The sequence below is a fragment of the Anomalospiza imberbis genome, chromosome 5, assembly GCF_031753505.1.
Source record: "Anomalospiza imberbis isolate Cuckoo-Finch-1a 21T00152 chromosome 5, ASM3175350v1, whole genome shotgun sequence".
Lineage (NCBI taxonomy): Eukaryota > Metazoa > Chordata > Aves > Passeriformes > Viduidae > Anomalospiza > Anomalospiza imberbis.
The window spans coordinates 36,936,718-36,955,720 of NC_089685.1; the positions used below are offsets into that span (position 1 = coordinate 36,936,718).

A 19,003-nucleotide genomic window follows, 5' to 3' on the forward strand; every position below is an offset into this window, starting at 1 on the left:
GCTAAAGATAGAACTTTTATGGACATACAATAAAGCTGGGATGGAGAAAAGATGTTGAGAAGAGTCAGACAATTATAACCAAAACAGTTAATGATACAGGGCCATCACCTAAAAGAGGACTATAGCAAGACAAATATGGAGATAAATGTATTTTTTTAAAATCACAGAACAAATTTCAAGCAAACATGACCCTGCAACAGGATGTCAACTAAGGCTGCCAGAGCTCAAGTGGGCTTTTGTTCAATACTGAGGGCAACAGCAGCATTGTGTCACAAGAAGAGGACAGATACTAAGACCTCACATTAAACTTGTTCAGCAATTACTTTTCGTTCCTCCACAATTTCCCCTGTCTGGGCTGCCCTGCTGCAGAACACACTGTGCAGATTGCAGGTGGTCAGCTATAGCAAGTTACAAGTCATTAAAACACCATCTGCTCCCTGACAAAAACAACAAATGAAAAAACACCAAAAATCCCCCACATCCCTTTCTTCCTTCCCTCCATCCAGAAGTTTACAGGCAGAGGTGCAAAATCAAACACCATCCCTATGAAGGCACTAAACTATGTTCAGAAAATTATTCTATGAGCCAAGAGCTTGCTTCCAAAACACTTCCCCCAACATCTTAAAGCCAAATGAATCACAACAGATGCTACTCATTTGGCAAGAAAGACAACCCAAGCTTCTTAAAATCTACATTTGTAAGACAGAAATATCTGCTAAGCAAGCAGTTTATGTTTTAATCACTTACAAGAAACTAGCAGTCAAAAAACCCCAACCAAACCACACCACCAAAACAACACCAAATTGTTTAAATGAAATTGTTAGCTAACAAAGGAAACTAATTCATTTCTTTAAACACACGGAAATGTCTACCAAATGCCTACAATGAATCACAGTTCAAGTTTACATGCAATAAAGCAGACATGCTTCATCCATCACTTTTGAACACTATACATTGAAATCAACACCAGGTCTCTCTCACTCTAATTTCCCTTTCCTCTTCCTGGGCTGCCAGCATAAATGCTTTTCTACATATTGAATTCACAAAAGGTCGACTGCCAGACAATATTCCACATACAGAATTAAAAGGAAAAACAAATTAAAACTCATTGTCTTTAGTTCTTAAGAACAATACACAGTGAAGTTACACTTAACACCATTTTCTTAAAATGCAACAAGCCTTAGCTTCCTGGAGTTTAAAATTAAACCCAAAAACCAAAAGAGAACCACTTTGAGAAGCCTGAGCCTCCTGCTGCTACGCAGCAATACCAAGTGTCCATGTTGTTACAGAAAAATTACTGGTTTTTTCTTCCAAAATAGACTAAGCCATCTAACGTTTCTCCTGGATCTTCATCTGCCAGATGCATAATATACTGTTGCAAGTTCTGATGAAGAAGACAGGAAGATATAATTTTTAACTTCTCAGCATGAGAAATGTCATGCTGGTAAATATTTCAGATGCATAATGAATTCCTGTACCTGTAATAAGAGGAAGTAGTCTGTTGTAAAATGCAGGCGAACTCGATGGGAAGAATGATGATGTCTGACTCCAGTTCAGAAGGCTGAATGATTTCTTTATTATAACAATGCTAAAATACATTAATATACTATATAGAGGAAGATACTAAAAACTACATGCTACTTTCTCTACCATATCTAACTATCAACTCGTGACCCTGTTCTCCAGAGTCCAGACACAGGTGGATCCAATTGGCCACCAGACTCAAACAATCTCACCAGAATCCAATCAAGCAATCACCCCAGGTAAACAATTCTCCAAGCACATTCCACATGAGAAAAACAAGGAGCAGAAATAGAAATTGTTTTCTCTTTCTCTCTGTGCACCTCTATGAAAAATCCTGAGAGAGAGAGAAATGTGCTTGACACAGTAGTCCACAAATTATTATCCAGAATAATTAAGGAACAGAGTTCAGAAATAAATCCATGTAAGGAAAGAAAGAATGAAAATGCAGGAAGACAGGCAAAGCTACATCTGCAATATCTTTGTCAGAGATTCCTACTGGCAAATATTTAATCTATATAGGATGCAAAGATAACAAATTTCTTCCCTTTTTGAATGAAAGACTACAGGTGATACTTTGAAGCATTCACAGACTGCAGCAACTGAAACAGTACAGCTCAATGTTGACTTCTGCCTTATTCTGTTCATGCCTCAATTTCATCTATGCTGCTAATATGGCAATTAACAAGACAGAGGTTATTTCAGTATGTTTACATTAAGAGATAACACAAGTCCTGTTCATAAGTAGGTTATATTTACAAAACAATCTATCAATCACAGAAGAAAGTGACATAAGATAAGCAAAAAACCCCAATTTTCGTTATTTCATACAGGATTAAATACAATTAGATAATTGATAAAATAAACAGCTAAAATGTGTACTGAAGGTCTTTTCTGGTCAATAAGTAACAAAAAAAAAATATTTACACTCAATAAATGGTACAACATACAGTCATCAATTTGTTACGCTTGAAAAATCACCACCACCTACCAGATATTTAATGTTCTTTTTGACATAAATCCAGCTCTGTTTAGGGAAGAAGGTAGAAATCAACAATAAGATATACAAGGAATCTTTTTAAGTGTACTGAAGACAGATATTTATATATAAATATATACTCATGGCTGTTTATAAGCCAAAAACAGGGGGAAAGTCCAAAAGCTTGTTTTAATTCAACAAGGTCTCTGAACACCAAAGTAGCACAACTTGTAACATGATCTGACAGTGACCAGAGCAGAGGTCTCCTACAAATTTAAAAAGAAAGCAAAGCAAAACCACCAAAAACACACCCTCTCAGACCACAGGTTTCATTTCCTTACACCAGGTCTTAGTTTACTTAGGAAGAAAGTATGCTTCCCTGCTCCAAGCTGACAGCCAAGCAGAGCGGATGACACTGAAAAACACGGATTATTAAGCTTCAAAGAAAAATATCCTCGTTCGTGCATGGAGATGAATACTGAGCAGTGTTTGAAGCACTGACAGTAAGTGGATATAGTTAATATTTAATTAAAGTAACTGACATGGTACAGATCCATCTGTATACTCAGGTTTATTTTTTGACAGTTTCTCCTTCACTTTATAGGGCAGCTCATTGCTCACTGCATTCTACCTCGATTAGAACCTATAAGCTTTCTGCTCAGTGCTCCTTTGCCCTAGCAGACTTTTTTTTTAATCAAAGGAGAAATGTTCTTATGAAGGAAGAACATTTATTCTTGTTGATGATTTCAGAATTGTATCTTAAAAATTCTGCTTACGCTCAGTAATTTTGTGCACTATTTAAATAGATGGAATTGTCATTTCTGATGGGGAAATGCTTTCTGCTTGCCATTATCACAGGCTTCAAATTCATGCTTTCCTCTGATGACCTTCTTTCCCAGGCACTTTAATATAGCTGCTTGCATTAAGGTTTATCCTGACCATTTTCAAGGCAGCACAGGTTTGTAACAGTTAATTACAATCCTGTTTGCAAGCTAGAATCAAGGTACTGTTTTTAAAAACAGCAAGCAGTAAATCTTTATTGGTAGCTTAGTGTGGAGTCCTTAATTCTGTGTACAAAACAAGATCCAAACGTCAGCTTATTGGCTTCCCTGCATAATCAAAGAGTACATTTTAATTACTGATGAGAAATTACGGATTTGTGATTTCAGCAGAGGAAATATGTATTGTAACATAAATCTTCCAGCCTCCAAGAGATCATAACAGACATCCCAGCAAGACCCTTAGTGTTAGAATTGTAACTTTTCATGTATATTGTGCAGATTCAATTTAGATTTTTTTAAGGCACTAATTGAAGTAGACATACCTTCAAAGTCTGCAATTTCCATCATACAGGTAAGCAAACTTGCTTTACTTACCTATACCAAAAACTACTTTTTTTTTTTTTCCTAAAGGAGTCTGCAAATAAAATGAAGGACTGCAGGTCACAGCCACCCTGACTGTTGGGTTGGGCTGAAGACCTAGCTGGGAGCCCTGCACTAAGAATTGTCAGCTCACAGTTTACACAAGGTTATCTCTTTCTAATATATTGCTACGACACTCTTACCTATGCAAATATATACATGCACACATGCAAATTATATTCTACAGGTTCAGCAAGTCCTTGCAGGAAAGCAGATTCTACATAGGCCCTGTATCACACCCAGACAGCACACACTACTGTCTAAGTAACACAGGCAAGCATACCACTTAAGGAAAAGAAAAAATAAACCCTCCTACAGCTAGTAGTCCTCCACAGTGTCTGATCTATCTGGAGAGAATATAAGGGTCTTGTCATGCCCTCTTGTAAAACTATGATCTCCTGAAAAACAGCTAAAGCCACAGTTAGTCAGACGGTGCCTAGAGCTACAAGAAATCGGACAGAAAATTCCCTTCAGCACTTTAATGGTGATTTTTGTAGGAGATCAAGGCAGAAGACAGATGGTAAGTACCCAGTAAAATTGGAACAGATAATGGAGCTGGAACTGCAGATGAAGGAGACAGGCCATATCTTACATGAAAAAGCAGCAATCCCAGATGTCTTTTCCTCAATAAAGCTAACTGAAGGAGGCCCTCACCATCCTACTTAAACAGACAAAAATAGGCAGAAGAGAAGCAAAAAGGCCACCTCAACATTGGCAGAGCAGCTGCTATAAGGTTAGGAAAGTGATGCAAGTGGTCTTCACTCACAAAAGATACATTAGCAATGTGCACATGACATCCACTTTAAGTATGTTAGACATCAGCTACCAAAGCATGGCCAGATGTTCAGTCACACTAAATCCTATCTGCTACTTCAGGTAACAATTTAACAGTATTCCTCAATCCTCCTCCTTTCCCTCTAGTGCATATTACCATAATTTTAGTGACTTTGCCTGAATTGGAAAAGTATATTATCAGGGACAAAAATCAGAAGCCAATACAGCAGTGTAAGGCTCCCCCGTAAGAAATTACAAAAGGATAGCAGCAGATTTTTTATTCAGAGAATCAATCATGATCAGCCACCTAGAGAGCTGGAAAATATGCAAGTCTAAAATCTAACATTGATATGGAAATTTCTCTTTATAGACCTTGTCCTTTGGCTGTCCAATATGAGACCTAAATGACTTCTCCTGTTGCAGAGACCTCTCTTTTTGTCTCCCAAAGTGGAAAGAGGGCATTAAAAATATGGAGCATTAAGAGAAGAGAGCATGTTTGCATTATCTTCTGCTGCAGCATAGCCAGTTACTCAACTGTACAGTCATGCTAGCTATATTTAACATGTTTTGCAAAATTACATTGTCTGGCATACCATACCCAAGAATAAATGTGTGGTGGCTGTATACTACACATAACAAACCCACTGAGATTAGTCAAAGCCAAATTTTCCCTCCATTTGGCCCAGGTTTACAGTGCAGACGATTAACCATGTTTAGCTGGTGTACAACATCTCCCTGTGCCAATATTGCTCAGAAGGAGAACAAGCTATTAGAAACAATGAATTGACACTGAGCTGATGCCAACTTGTGGCCCAAGTCTACAGAACTTTTCTTTTGCAGTTTTTCCTCCCAGTCACACTAATTTGACATCTTCAACAAATCTTTTTTAAGATTTTTTGTATTTAACTCTGTATCTAGACAAATCTTGTTTCCTCTAGGCTTGGATTCAATACGTTCATAATTACTCAAACGCTCCTTCCTAAAAGGAGCAATAGCTCCTTAGAATGGTCCTTAGCGGCAATGTAAGTGCCACTTCCAAGTCTCGTCATTTTCATCTTGTTAATGTTTCAACTCAGACCCACTCCTCTGTTTCTAGAACTGGTATACTAAAACACATTTAACACTTCCCTTAGGTACCAACCTGATGTCTTTGGCTACTTCATTCCATATTTATGCATGGACTATGTATTAATAAAATCATCATGTTTCAAGTACTTAAAATATATATTCTTTTTTTAAAGTTACTCCGTCTTCTTTATAAAAAAATCCAGTAATCTTGAGTCCAATAGTCCCTCAAGAAGTACAGTACAGCAGCTTCCAAGATGTGGAAAAATGACAGCACTAGCATTAGTTATATTAGAGTATTCAACTTCTACCAAAAAAAAATTAAATTATACATCCAACTATTTGAGGAAAAAGAGCGCTTGGTTGACTTCACAAGTACCCTTCACCTGAAAATGACCAAGGCCTGAAACAAAGCAGTTCTGGGGATTCGCACCATCTCGACCCAGCACCACTCCTACAATTTACATCTAATTTAGCTCCCAGTTGTAACTCTATGGAGCCAGTGTTCAGTACAGCACACAAATGCAGTTTCAGGCTCAGCAGCCATGGTGTAGGTGGCAAGGAGTCGGCACGACTGACATGGGTTCTACACAGGAAGCACGAAGATTATCTGTGCCTGTCTACAAAGCAGGAGATGCACCAATGGTAAACTGCCTAAGAACAAATAAATGCCTCCATCAAGAAGATGAGCCACCTCATTTCCATATGAAGTGGAAAATTCCATATTGAACCCCCCTACATGTGAGGGTGGGGATGAGGGAGAAGAAAAAGCTAAGTGGTTCACTCTTAAAAGTCAGGACCAAGCAAAAGACTATATGCATTGCTATAGTACCTCTGTTTAGACCAAAACATTTTCCTTGCATTATGTAATTAATTGCTCTGCTCTAAATAGAGAGCTAAACTGGCTCAGTTCCGTTCAGAGACACAAATAAACTTGTTCTTGTGATTGCCTTCCACTGGAAAAAGTACTGAAAGAAATAGCACAAGAGCTCTGATTACATCTAAAGCCTTCTAACAGAGCTCTTATGAGACAAAGATAAAGTCATGCAAGAAAAGAGACTGGTGACCTTCTACAGCCATGTTAAATATTTGCTTTCGTATTTGTTATGTATTTACTTTCAAACTGAAACTCCAGCATGTTTCAGTCCTTCTTTTAGACTAGTTGTCCAGTGAGGAACAGTAGGAAACCCACTCTCCTGGTACAGTATGGTGCTGCTGTATGTGAGAGCTGACAAACAACGAACTGCAGTTTTATGCAGACCCACTGCTTTAACGCCTAAACAATATTCTAACTATCTCTTCCATGCTAAAGAACAGTATTTGACTAATGCAGCACAAAGGTTCACAAGTTGTGCCAAAACCTCCACTGCAAATAAACTGCCTCCTCTTCTGGCAGCACCAGCATCCCACCACACAAAGAACAAACTTGCCACCCTGCTCCTCTCCACCACCCGTCCCCACACACACTGCAGGTCTCTTGGGCAGCCACCTCTGAGACCAGACAGGAACGTGGCTGCGAACACTATTTTTCCCTAACTCAAGTCATACACTCTGCAGTATTTTCATGCCCTGCAGAAACAAGCCATGGTATGGCCTGCTTTAAAGAAAAAAACAGTGACCCATAAGCAGCTATTTACATCAGAACTAAATAGCCAAGAATAAAGAAAAAATATGCTAATTAGTCCTGAAAAGAGTTTGTATCTGTCACCATGTACCCCCATAACAAGTGATCTTTTTACTACACTGCACCAGACCAGGGAAAACTACTGTTTCAAGTTTCTCAATTCAGTGCCATTTAAGTATCTAGTCATGTATTTACAGCATTAACACAATAATTTTTAAAACCTGCAAAGATTGCAAGACCAAAAAATATGAATATATTAACTAAAAAATTAGTTCAATGCAATATTGAAGCAAATGCCACCCATCTTTTACCTAAAAAAATGTATTCACTTTGCCCATAAAGGGTGCTTTTTACTACATATCTTAAAAGTAATTAGAAAAAAATCCACATGAAATTTCAAGCAAATGAACTTGCTGTGTACCTGGCCAAGTGTTTAATGAATCTTAATATATCACATTGCTCTTTCAGAATAAAGGCGGGAATCTTTTATAATTCATGAACTTGACACCAACTAAATCTATAACTTATTTTCACAAATCTTGTATCAACAATATGGCTCTCTTTTTAAGTATCACCATCCAGATGTAAGTAATAAACGGTCTTAACTCTACAAATCATCTGTAACAAAACATCTAAAGAACAGTCTTGAGGAAAAAATATGCCAATCACTGAGACGTGGCCCTCTAAGGTAGTTAGAAAAAGACCTACTGTACATGAGACAAAACCACATTTGGAAGGATGCTTCTGATACTTGAAGAGTCACTTAAACCACTCATGGGTGTTATTAATTACTCTGAGGTGGAATGAGAGGTAAAAAGTACCCTTTAATTTATTAAGCCTTGGGAATGCTCAGGAATAGATTAATACCCAAGCCACAGTCAAGGACCTAACTCAGTCTTAAGCAGGTGGTCTAATAAACAATCAGCTTTAAACATGTGATTTCTAAAAAAACTCATTGTCTCATGTGTAATTCCTTAAATAGCTAAAACTGTCAACCAAAAAAGTCTCCCTACAATACACGTTTTCCTAAGTTAAGCAAGAACACTCAATTTTTTTTCACATGTTTAAATGACCAGTATTATACCTGCACTTCCAAGTCCAAGCCTATGCAAAAGAAACTCACTGGTCTTTTGAAAGAACCTTCAAAATACTATGGCTTCCGTTTGCAGGCAAGAAAAAGATAACTCTGGAAGGAAACATGCTGGTTTTCCTTATCTCAACTGAATAGTCACATTAACAGCTTCTGCAGTACTGCAACACAAACACTGGGTGACAGGATTAAAGCACTGGCAAACAGCTGAACCTACAGACAGCATATCAACTAGCTCAAGCTTAGATGTAATGAGAACTCTTTCAAATGGATGAATGAATGGTTAAATTAAAAAAAAAAAAAAAAGTAAGATCAGATACACACATTCCCATACGGTGTCAAAGTCACTGTAACCTTAAGAACTTCTTGAGAGACAGACAGATGTAGCATTTTTAGTGGATGAATGATAAGTGCTATACCCTGTGCTGAGGGAACAAGCTGAGATAAAACCTCACATCCACAATTAAGAGTGTGAAGAAAATGAGGTTTATTTATTCCTCTCCTAACACCAGAAGTCCAAGCTATTTCCTCAAAGTGAAAATCTTACTTCCCAAATGCCTCCTACCATCTGTCAAACAGTTTTAGCTGTTCTCAGGAAGCTTCTTATGCTACTATACATGTTACATCTGCAACAGATTTCCTTCTTGTAGAGTACAGATGGGATTAAACACTGTTTTATAACAAATATAGCAAAATACTGCTCCAGATTTCAACTGTGTACAATCCAGAACCAGTTACTCTGAATAAAACACTCTTAACATATCTGCTACTAATCAGCGGCCTATTATGAGCACTGTTTCCCAAACTTCACTTACTGCATTTATAGAGCTCAACACTCGATATAGGCCTTCCTTTTAAAAGCCAATGCCAGCCCTCACAACATCACAGTCCACCATGGTCTGAAATTACCAAAATGAGACAAATCACCAGAAAAGCATGCAATTTGCTTTTCCCACAAGCTGGACAAGCATATGTTTTAAGACAAAGCTACACAGAGCTGCTTCTACTGCATCTAAATTGATGGGAGTTTCTTAGGCAGAGAAACTACCTCCTTAATTATAAGCTAATTTATAAAAACATACCCAAAGCAATGCAGATTCTTTAAGTCCAGGATCCAAGTTAGTCCACAAGGCAGCAACAAGAGATCTCCTCTACTAGTTATCAATACCATGAAGTACTTTTTCTTCATGATTTCAATACCATGAACTCATTTTTTTCTAGTTTTTGGTTACTAGACCTACTAGCACCTAGAAAACTTGTGCAAGTCACACTTGTCTAAATATTTGTTCACACATTCTCAAGAGAAGCAAGAGCCTTACAAAGCCCTTCACATTGCTCTAGCTTTAAACTCAGAGCATGATTCTCCACTTCGTATTAGTGGGAGAGGTGTAGGCAGCAGATAAAAGGAAGGGAACTATTTACCAGCTGAAGGATGGTAAACACAGAGGATATCAACCTGAAAGACAAGAGAACAGCAAAGGAATCACTCAAGCAAAATTCAGAGACAGTCCTCTACATTGAATCAAAGGTGTTGGGGAAAACATTTTTGGTCACTGTCAGGCTTTTTGTTGGGCTGGGTTTTTAAAACAAAACAAATGACCAACACTGTACCCATCATTTCTTCTGTCTTAAATAAGATTTACTTCTGAACTATATTACCATCAACCACCTGTTCTAATAGAAGATGATTGTAACTGCTGTCTAACAAACCAGAAAATATTAACTCATCATTCAACATCATTATGACCCCAACAGAATACTGAGGTGGGGGGAAAAAGAAAACTAAACAGTAAACGCAGGTCACTCAGGAAATCATCTAAAGAATCAATTCGCACTTAGAAGCAGTATTTTTAACTTCCACACCAATTCACCAAAACAGCCAAGGCAACGAACTACACTGCTTCACCCTTCCTGTGAAAACAGTGACTATACAAACACCTCCCTCAAAAAGCTTTCTGCTACTGCTCCTCCGCCTCCCAACCGTACATCTGCCGTAGAAGTAAGATCTTCATTAACAGCATAGTCTATTATGAAACACAATTTACCTGATCAAGATGTTCACTTTACAGTTCAGAGAACAGGATCAGCAATGTCTGTGTTTATACTGGAGAAAAACCCACACTTGTTGGGAGTAAGACTATGCTGTTTTCTACAGCTATCACTATTTCTTCACTGAAGGTCTTTTTTTTGTTTCCCTCACAATTCTCTGTTTTGTTGAACAATAAAAATTATTCTTCTGTGCTTAATCATAAATTTGAGTAATGTAGAGTTTTGATGCATGTTCATGAAAAAGGAAACTAACAGAACTAAAACCATATTGCTTGGCCCATTAAGAACTTTTAAGTATATGACATTATGTAAATTCTCCAACAAATTTATTTTCTGTTCTGAAGCAGAAGACCAAGAGACTAAGACATAAGTTATCTGACAGACAGCCTAAAGCAAGAGAAATCACACAGCACAGGAAGGGAGAAGGGAGAAAAGGCCCTTAGAAAACTCTCTTGCATGCTTCAGGAAACAGAATTAGTGGGAAATGCAGTGGGGAAGCAGGTGGTAAAGCAATAATCAGTGAAGAGATGAAAGCCTAATAACTGACTCAACACAGTTCATTAAAACTTGGCTGAGTGTTGTATGCAAAGATTTACTGGACAGAGAGGAGACTGGAACACAACTTCACAGAATACAAAGTATGCATACTTCCTTTACTAGGTAGTTGCACAACCATTTATTTGAAAGTGTAACAGCAGACCAGAGGAAAGAAAATGGGTACATGCTGCATCACCTCAGACCCTTCCCAATCACTTCAACAGAATTTAAGAAAAGGCCATCTAAAAATGAGCCATCTTCAATAAATTTCCTTTCTCCCAAAATTATTTTCCTTTCATTTCTGCATCTTGTTTCTCTTTGGAGCAAAACCTAAGATAATGCAGCAAGCATTGTTAAAAGAACAGGACCACTGAAGTCTGACTTTCTGTCCCAGTTCAGTTCCCCATAAAAAGTGTACGAGTCCAACATTGTTTCCTGCAACATCAGAAAATTCCTCCTTCTATTGTAAAAGTTAACAAACATCAACGAGCATTTATAGTAAATAGTTTGAGGTACTCTGAGGGTTTACACATGCAGCAGAGATATGAACTGGACAAACCTTTACTAAAAAGTAATTTTTTAACTAATTTGACAAAGTAGCACTTTTAAAAGGAGTTCTTTCCCTGACCCATGATTAAAGTAGAAAAAGGATTATGTATTGCTAGGCCTAAGCTACATCAGCCTCAAAATATTAGGTTTATTTACAACATGATTTTTAGAGTCTTTCCAAGCTAAATGATTCTAAGATCTTCACAACTCTACAAAAAAAAAAAAAAAAAGAAAGAAGAGGAGCCAAAGAATCCACAAATGACCACAATCACACATCTCTTTTTCCCTCAACTAGTTTCAATTCTGAAGTAGACACATCAAATCAGCATCTGGAAAGGAGGGCTCTATGGCCAGGTTTTGGAAAGTTGTATAATCACAATACAAATAACTTCGAAGTTCAGGAGTTTTGACTAAAAACTAGTACTAAGCTAAAACAACAAGTGACCTCAGAAGTTTGCAGGGAATTCGAAAACAAAACAGCACACAGAAAATTTCACCAGTCCATTCTACAGTTACCTGACAGCCAACAAAGCTATCTATGTTCTTCTCTTCTCATATTTTCCACATCACTGAAAACCAGAACTGCATCAACTTTAAACTCTCACTCAACGGACCTGACAAAGACAAGTGGGAAGCACTGCTCTCTACACAGACCTCTTGCTGCCCATCGTACTCACTGTAGATTAACAGCTGGGTACTAACTCCTGTCTTTTCCAAACTTCAAAACTGAGGTTGATAATTAACAAGCATTAGCAGAGTCCCGATTGCATTAACACTTAACAGATCACATAGATTTGTATTTCCTATGATTAAGCTGAAATCATTAAAGTTATTAAAGCTGCCAGATGAAAATCAACTCTTTTCAAAAGGTATCCTGATCTTTCAGTCCCAAGAACTCTGTTCTGGACAGTGGCAACCCAAAACACGTTAGAAGCATCCTCAGTGACACACTGAATTGATGGCTTGCCTCCTCTCAGGAGAAGAATTCTACAGCGCACTGCTACAACGCACAATTGGTGAACACCACTATTTCAAGCAACCGCGTGAACCTCATCTGAACGATCTCCTCTTTCTTTGAGCAAAACGCCCTTGGAGCCCAGGCTCTTTAGGAAGCGAGCCATTTGCAAGGCCTGCTAACAGAGATGCAGAAGCGCGGCTGGCAGCGCCACGGGACTGGGGACAGTAACTAGGTTTCGCTCCCCAGGGCACGGCTACAGCGCAAGCTTATTTTCCCAGTGCGAGGGGAAGGGGGTTACCGGCAGTCACGGGAGCTACATTTTAACTGCATTTAACGCGACCGGCTTCAACGGCGGCTTGCGGGCGGGCGGGCCCGAGGTGCGCGCACGGCACTGGCAACAGCCGGCCCGTGGCTGCGGAGCCCGGCTCTGCGGGGCCGTGCTGGCGGCCCGACACCGCACCGAGCCCCGCCCGCGGGTCCCAGCCCGGCCGGCGCCCAGCAACACTCACCGGGCCCGGCGCTACCGGAGACCCCCGGGGGCTCCCAGCAACCCCCTCCCGCCCGGCAGCCGGGGGGAGGCGGCACGCACGGCAGCGCGACCCCGGCGGGGACCCGAGCGGCACCTTGGCACACGCCCCCCGCCTCCCGTCCGCAGCCGCGGTCGCTGCGGCGCTGCCCCGGAGCCGCCGCTGCCCCGGAGCCGCCGCTGCCCTCACCTCTGCCCGCAGCAGGTCCGGCGGGAGGCGCGGAGGGGCGCCCGGCCGGTGCAGGGGAGGGGGCGGCGGCCGGGACCCCTCCCCTGCCGTCCCCTGCAGGCACAGGCTGCGCTGCCCCGCGCGGCACGGAGCGCTCCCGCTGCTGCCGCCGCGGCCCCGCCCGGTCGCCGCCTGATCCGCTCACCCGCCGCGGCGGGAGGCGCAGGCGCGGGCGGCGGCCCCGCCCCGCGGAGCTGCGCGTGGGCGGACGGGCGCGGTGCGGGGGGCGCGGGAGCCGCCGCGGCGCCGGGGATGGGGCCCGGGAGCTGCCGAGAGGAATCGCGTCTCTGCTGGGAGCCGCGAGCCGTGCAGAATGCGGGAGAAGCACGGGCTCGGGTGGCACGCCGGCCGTGTAACATCACCCAGCCTGGTGTTACGGGACAACTTAGGCAGCGGAAAAGCAGTAACAGTGGAAATAAAATGCGGTCTGAAGCATGCCCAAAAAACTGCAAGAGGTTGTCTCAGATTAGCATTACAACAGAAACCCCGCGTTGCTTTTTTTTTTTTTTTTTTTTTTTTTTGGCACCTCAAAATGTGACTTCTCAGAATCACAGAATCAATTAGGTTGGAAAATACCTCTGAGATCATCGAATCCAACCTATGACCCAACACCACCATCTCAATTAGACCATGGCACTGAGTGCCACATCTAGTCTTCTCAAAACACCTCCACGGGGCGGACGGTAGCTCCACCACCTCCCTGGCCAGCCCACTCCCATGTCTAATCTTTCTATGAAGAAATCCTTCCTAATGTCCAACTAAAACCTTTCCTGCTGCAACTTAAGGCTATGTCCTCTCGTCTTGTTGCTGGCTGCCTGGGAGGAGAGACTGACCCTCACCCAGCTGCATCCTCCTTTCAGGGAGCTGGAGACAGCATTAACGTTATCCCTGAACCTCTTCTTCTCCTAGCACTTTTAAACACGTCCTCGGTAATAAGAACCACCATGAGCAACTTACACATATTACTGTATTTTAAGTAACATCAGCATGTACCTCACGTTGTTATCACCTGCCAGTTGACAGTGCTGAAAACAGTTGCTAAATGCAGAGCATCTTCACTTACTTCAAGGGAAAGTACTGTCAGTGCTTTCAGAAGACATCTGGCACCTTCAGCACTGACCCTCAACGGGTGATGCAGAAAAGTTGACACAGGATTAATGTTTCCAACTCCAGAAATAAGTCTTTTGCTCCATCCAATTTTCATAAACTCATCGGCTGTATCTCAATTATGCAGCAGGGTGACTAGGAGTCCATTATCTTGGGCTAATGTTCCGCTCACAATCTTTTCATTCTGTTCCTTGGAATCAGAGTTAATTAAAAGGCTGACTATTCTTTCCTCAGTACTTTTTAATGCTTCTGTAGAAAGATGTGTATATATTCCTGGCTGTGGAAGATTGCTTTGTCTTCTCAGCAATGAGGTATAAAATGTTGAGTAATACAGAGAACATATCTAATGATGAAAACAAAATTGAAGTTTCTTTGTACAAAGCCTTTTATAATTAAACAATACTTCTTCCCAAAGGAGGGCTCTGGAACGAAATAGTTCACTCTGACAAGAGCCACTCACCCAGCCTTTCTTACTGTGGAGCTTTAATTCACAAGGGTGGTTGCAGTCTACAGAACAGACTGAGTCTAGCTTTGGGTGGCAGTCCTGCGCATGTGTGCAATTCATGACTCATCTATGTCTTGCCTTGTGACAGAGCAACGCTTTAAAAGCTATTTTCAAGGACACCATATTTCATACTTTAGCACTTCAAGAGCTCCACAAAAAACATGGAGTTCTTCAAGTCAGGCTAAACACCCGTGGAAAAGTCACAGTTTCTGATATACAAAGTATGTGTTATCAGGCTGTTGTGTGCAGCTGAGTGAGTATGCCAGGTGAATCCACACTATGCTTTTTGCTTCTTCTGGAGGGCACTGGTAAACCCTTGTTACTTGTTCCTCAGAGTGCTTTCCTAGCTTTATAGAGTTCTTGTATTTTTGTCTGAGACAGAAATGGGAGGCTGGCAGTGCACCAGAGTAGCAAGAGTTTATGGAGAACTCAGGCCTCTCCTCAGAGGGCTAACACTGAATCATAGGCATGCTGATGCTTTCATGGGTTGCACAATGCTGAATTATACCTCAGATATTTTTCATTAAAAGATCTCTTTCAGGGAAAATGGGGGTGAAGTGCTCTTCAAGTATCACAGCTTCAGATCTGAGGACACAGAGAACTGATGAGTAGCGGGAGTTTGCACCTTAGGATTGTCAGGTGGAGAAAATACTTAAGTACCACCACAAATACAGAGAATCATAGATGGTTTGGGTTGGAAGGGATCTTTAAAGGTCATCTAGTCCAAACTCCATGCCAAGTGCTGGGATACTTCCACCTAGACCAGGTTGTTCTCAGCCCCATCCAACATGGTCTTGAATGCTTACAAGAATGAGACATCAGCCACCTCTCTGGACAACCTGTTCCAATCCTTTACCGCCCTTCATTGTAAGGGATTTCTTCTTTATATCTAGTCTGATTCTGCCCTCATTCAGTTTAAATCCATTCTCCTTTATCCTATCACTACACACTCTTGTAAAAATTCTTTTCCCTGCTTTCTTGTTGGTCCCCTTTAGGTACTGGAAGGTGCCATAAGGTCTCCTGAGCCTCCTCCATGCTGAACAGCCTCAGCTCTCACAGCCTCATAGAAGATGTGCTCCACACCTCTGATCCTCTTCATGGCCTTCCTCTGGACTTTTTTCAGCAGGTCTAGATCCTTCTTATGCTGCAGATCTCAGAGCTGGATGCTCTGGACTAGGGAAAGCATTTGACTGCACTGTATACATCTGTGACCAGGAATAAACAAACAGGAAGCCCGCAGCTAGCAGAATGACAAAATTATCTATTTTTTTCCTGTAGAAACACCAGAACTACCAATCTTGTTAATATGAGGGTCAGAAAAAGGATGTGAAAATTGCTCCATGAAAGGGGAGAAGCTGCTTTCCATCTTTGATGTAGGCTTTTAATTAGGCCATATTTCCAACCCATTTAAAATAGTGGGGATTTAAGTAACTTATATGAGGATCTGGTGTTTGAGATTGTCAGGGAATGTTCCCTTAAGGAGAGGACTGTTTTTTAAGGGAAAGGTGAGTGGGGAGCCAAAATTGGTAACATACCTGTCAGGGCAGGTATCTCACTATCCAGGACCCACTCTCACATTCAGCTGAGCCAGACAGACCCAGAGACAGTCACAGTCAGACAGAAGTCCAGATCATAAGGCAACATCGCAATGAAGAGAGAAATGCAAGGTAAAGTCCAGAGCAAAACCCCTTTGTTGTGTTTAGGATGAGGTCCAGCAACCACCAAGGCACCAAGACCAGGCTGACATCAAGCCAGGCCAGAGGCTGAAGCTTGACTCGAGACTTCCTATCTCACAGATTTAATACTCTTTGAATACAGCTCAAGTAAGGAGCAAGGGCCCAGGGCTGTGCTTAAATAGAGCTCTTGGACCTATGGGTATAAGAAGAAGCTGCAGATGAGGCTGCTTACAGCCATTAGTGCACTCAGGACCACAAAGAGTTCATCTGGTCCCTTTTTTCCTTAAAGGATAAAATTTGCAATAATATATTGAAGCAAGCTTTTCATTTCAGCTACCCACAGCTGCTCCTTTCTGACTCAACTCTTGTGAAAGGAGGGGTGAATGGTGACAGAAGAGCTGTGTGCTAGACATGAAGCTGAGCCTCAGGAAGAACAACTTCCACCTGGAGTGTGGGAGCTTCTGGCAGTGCTGCCACCTCAAGGTTCGTTCCCAAGTGCATCTGTTCTCAGAAAACGAGATAAAATACTTCCGACTTAAAGGTGAACAACAAAAAGGTAGAGTGTTTTGTTTTGTGGTTGTGCATATCTTTGATTATGATATGCACATGATTAGGGCTGGTAGATGCTATGGGAACACAAAGAAGCTCTGTTCAAAAAGAAGATAAGAAAATTTGCATTATTCTTAGATAACCTGCTTGCAGAGTCGATAGAGGATATTCCTTGTAATCCTGCTGGGTGATGTCTGGGTGTATTATCTAGTGTTAATAGACACCACATGGGGCTTTACTGGTAAAGGAAAACAAAGACTAAAAGCAACAGCAGAGTCTGAAGTAAAGTGAGAATTCTGCAGTCCTGGCAAGGGAAACTTCTGCACACATTCACTTTATTTTTTGGTTTTTCTGAAGTGGATAGTGTTTCTTGCTACATCTACAGATGTAAAGAACTCTGACAACATGGGAAAAAATTAACAAAACCAGATAAAACCCCCTAGAAGTACTGTATTAAAATATTAAGAGGAAAAATAGAGCAGTTTTGTGTTTTCAGGGAAGGTGTCTTCCTTGCTCTTCCTTGGAAGTTTCAGCTTCCAACATCTGTCAAAGAGAACAGAGGCTTTAGTTCTCAGCTTTAAAAAATCCTTTTTAAAGTTAAAATTAGGACCTTTGTTCTAATTAACAAAACTTGGTTTTAATTAAAATGCAGCACGGGTTTGGCAGAGAAGCAAAAAGCTTTGTAGGTAAATGCTCACTTAGAGTGGTTTTAGCCTGTTCTGCTGGAAAGAAGCTCCGTTTTGGGTCCCTCCTTTGAGGGAGAGCCTTAGTGCTGCTGACAGAGCCATCATCAGCTCTGTGGCCTCTGAGCTCTTGTGGCCTCACTGCATAGCTTCGTGTTTTGGAGCAATTATCTGCATTCTGACATTAGTGAAATTAGAATTTTAATTAAAATTAGAAAGGACTATTATTGGGTGGTAAGTACATAGTACATGGTAGGAAGCAGTGTTTAGTAGCAGCCTTTTTATCACTGAGTTTGGTAATGAACAGTTGGTTTAGAACAAATGTTTTGAAGCTTTAAAACCATTGACATTGCTAATGATTTGAGTCTCTAATTAAAGTCAGCATATTTATGCTAATTAAAAATTAGGTTAAAATATTTCCACTTCGATTTTAAAAGCTGTATGGCAGGTATCTGAAGTATTTCTTATTTACAGTGCAGTAATTCTCACTGTCTTCAATTTCTTCACAGTTATGAATGCCATCCTTAGGAAATCACTTTTGCTGCAGTAATCCATCATTTACCCCAGTCATTCATGGGGCTAACATAAAAGAAGTTCAACTTAGTTTTCCACTTAGATCACATTTTTATTTTATTAGAGGCGGAACTACTCATTTTGTCACAGACCTTGGCACAGTAGAATGTTCCTCCTTCATTTAGATCTAAGCTTGTCTCTATGAGATATGTCAGTCCTGATTTTCTGCATTATATTTAGTTATTTAGGACATGATGTTACAAGATTTTTAATTCAACTCAGGCATTTTTCAAGTACCCGCCTATTTTTATTCTTTTGAATCACCAGTTCAAGTATACTTAGCCCTGATCTGGTTTGTCATTTCTGCAGTTTTCAGTATGCTCTTGTCTGACAAGTCCTCTTTAAACATCTGCTGTATCAGCTCCTCTTCTGTCTTGGAGAAGCTCCTTCCCCCCATGTGTCTGTTTATAGCCTCCAACTTTCATGTAGAGAACTTCACATTTCTCCTGTACAGTGAACTGAGCTTGATAGGATTATATTTAGCTGTATCAGTAGGATTTTAATCCAGTAATCCTGTTGAGAGAGAGTTCTTCCAGCAAGGAGACCTAATGCACCTGTTTCACCTGCCACTTAGCTTACACACCTTTG

The 19,003-nt window shown here is 40.9% G+C and overlaps 1 protein-coding gene across 3 annotated transcripts in view; it reads right to left on the minus strand.

Annotated features, from left to right (window-relative positions):
- OSBPL8 (oxysterol binding protein like 8) overlaps positions 1-13,427 on the minus strand; it is an 82,307-nt gene extending 68,880 nt beyond the window's left edge. For all 3 annotated transcript variants that reach the window (XM_068190256.1, XM_068190255.1, XM_068190260.1), the window contains exon 1: positions 13,284-13,427. The gene's annotated coding sequence lies outside the window, so the exon portion shown is untranslated. The remainder of the gene's footprint in view (positions 1-13,283) is intronic.
- Positions 13,428-19,003: the final 5,576 nt, after the last annotated feature.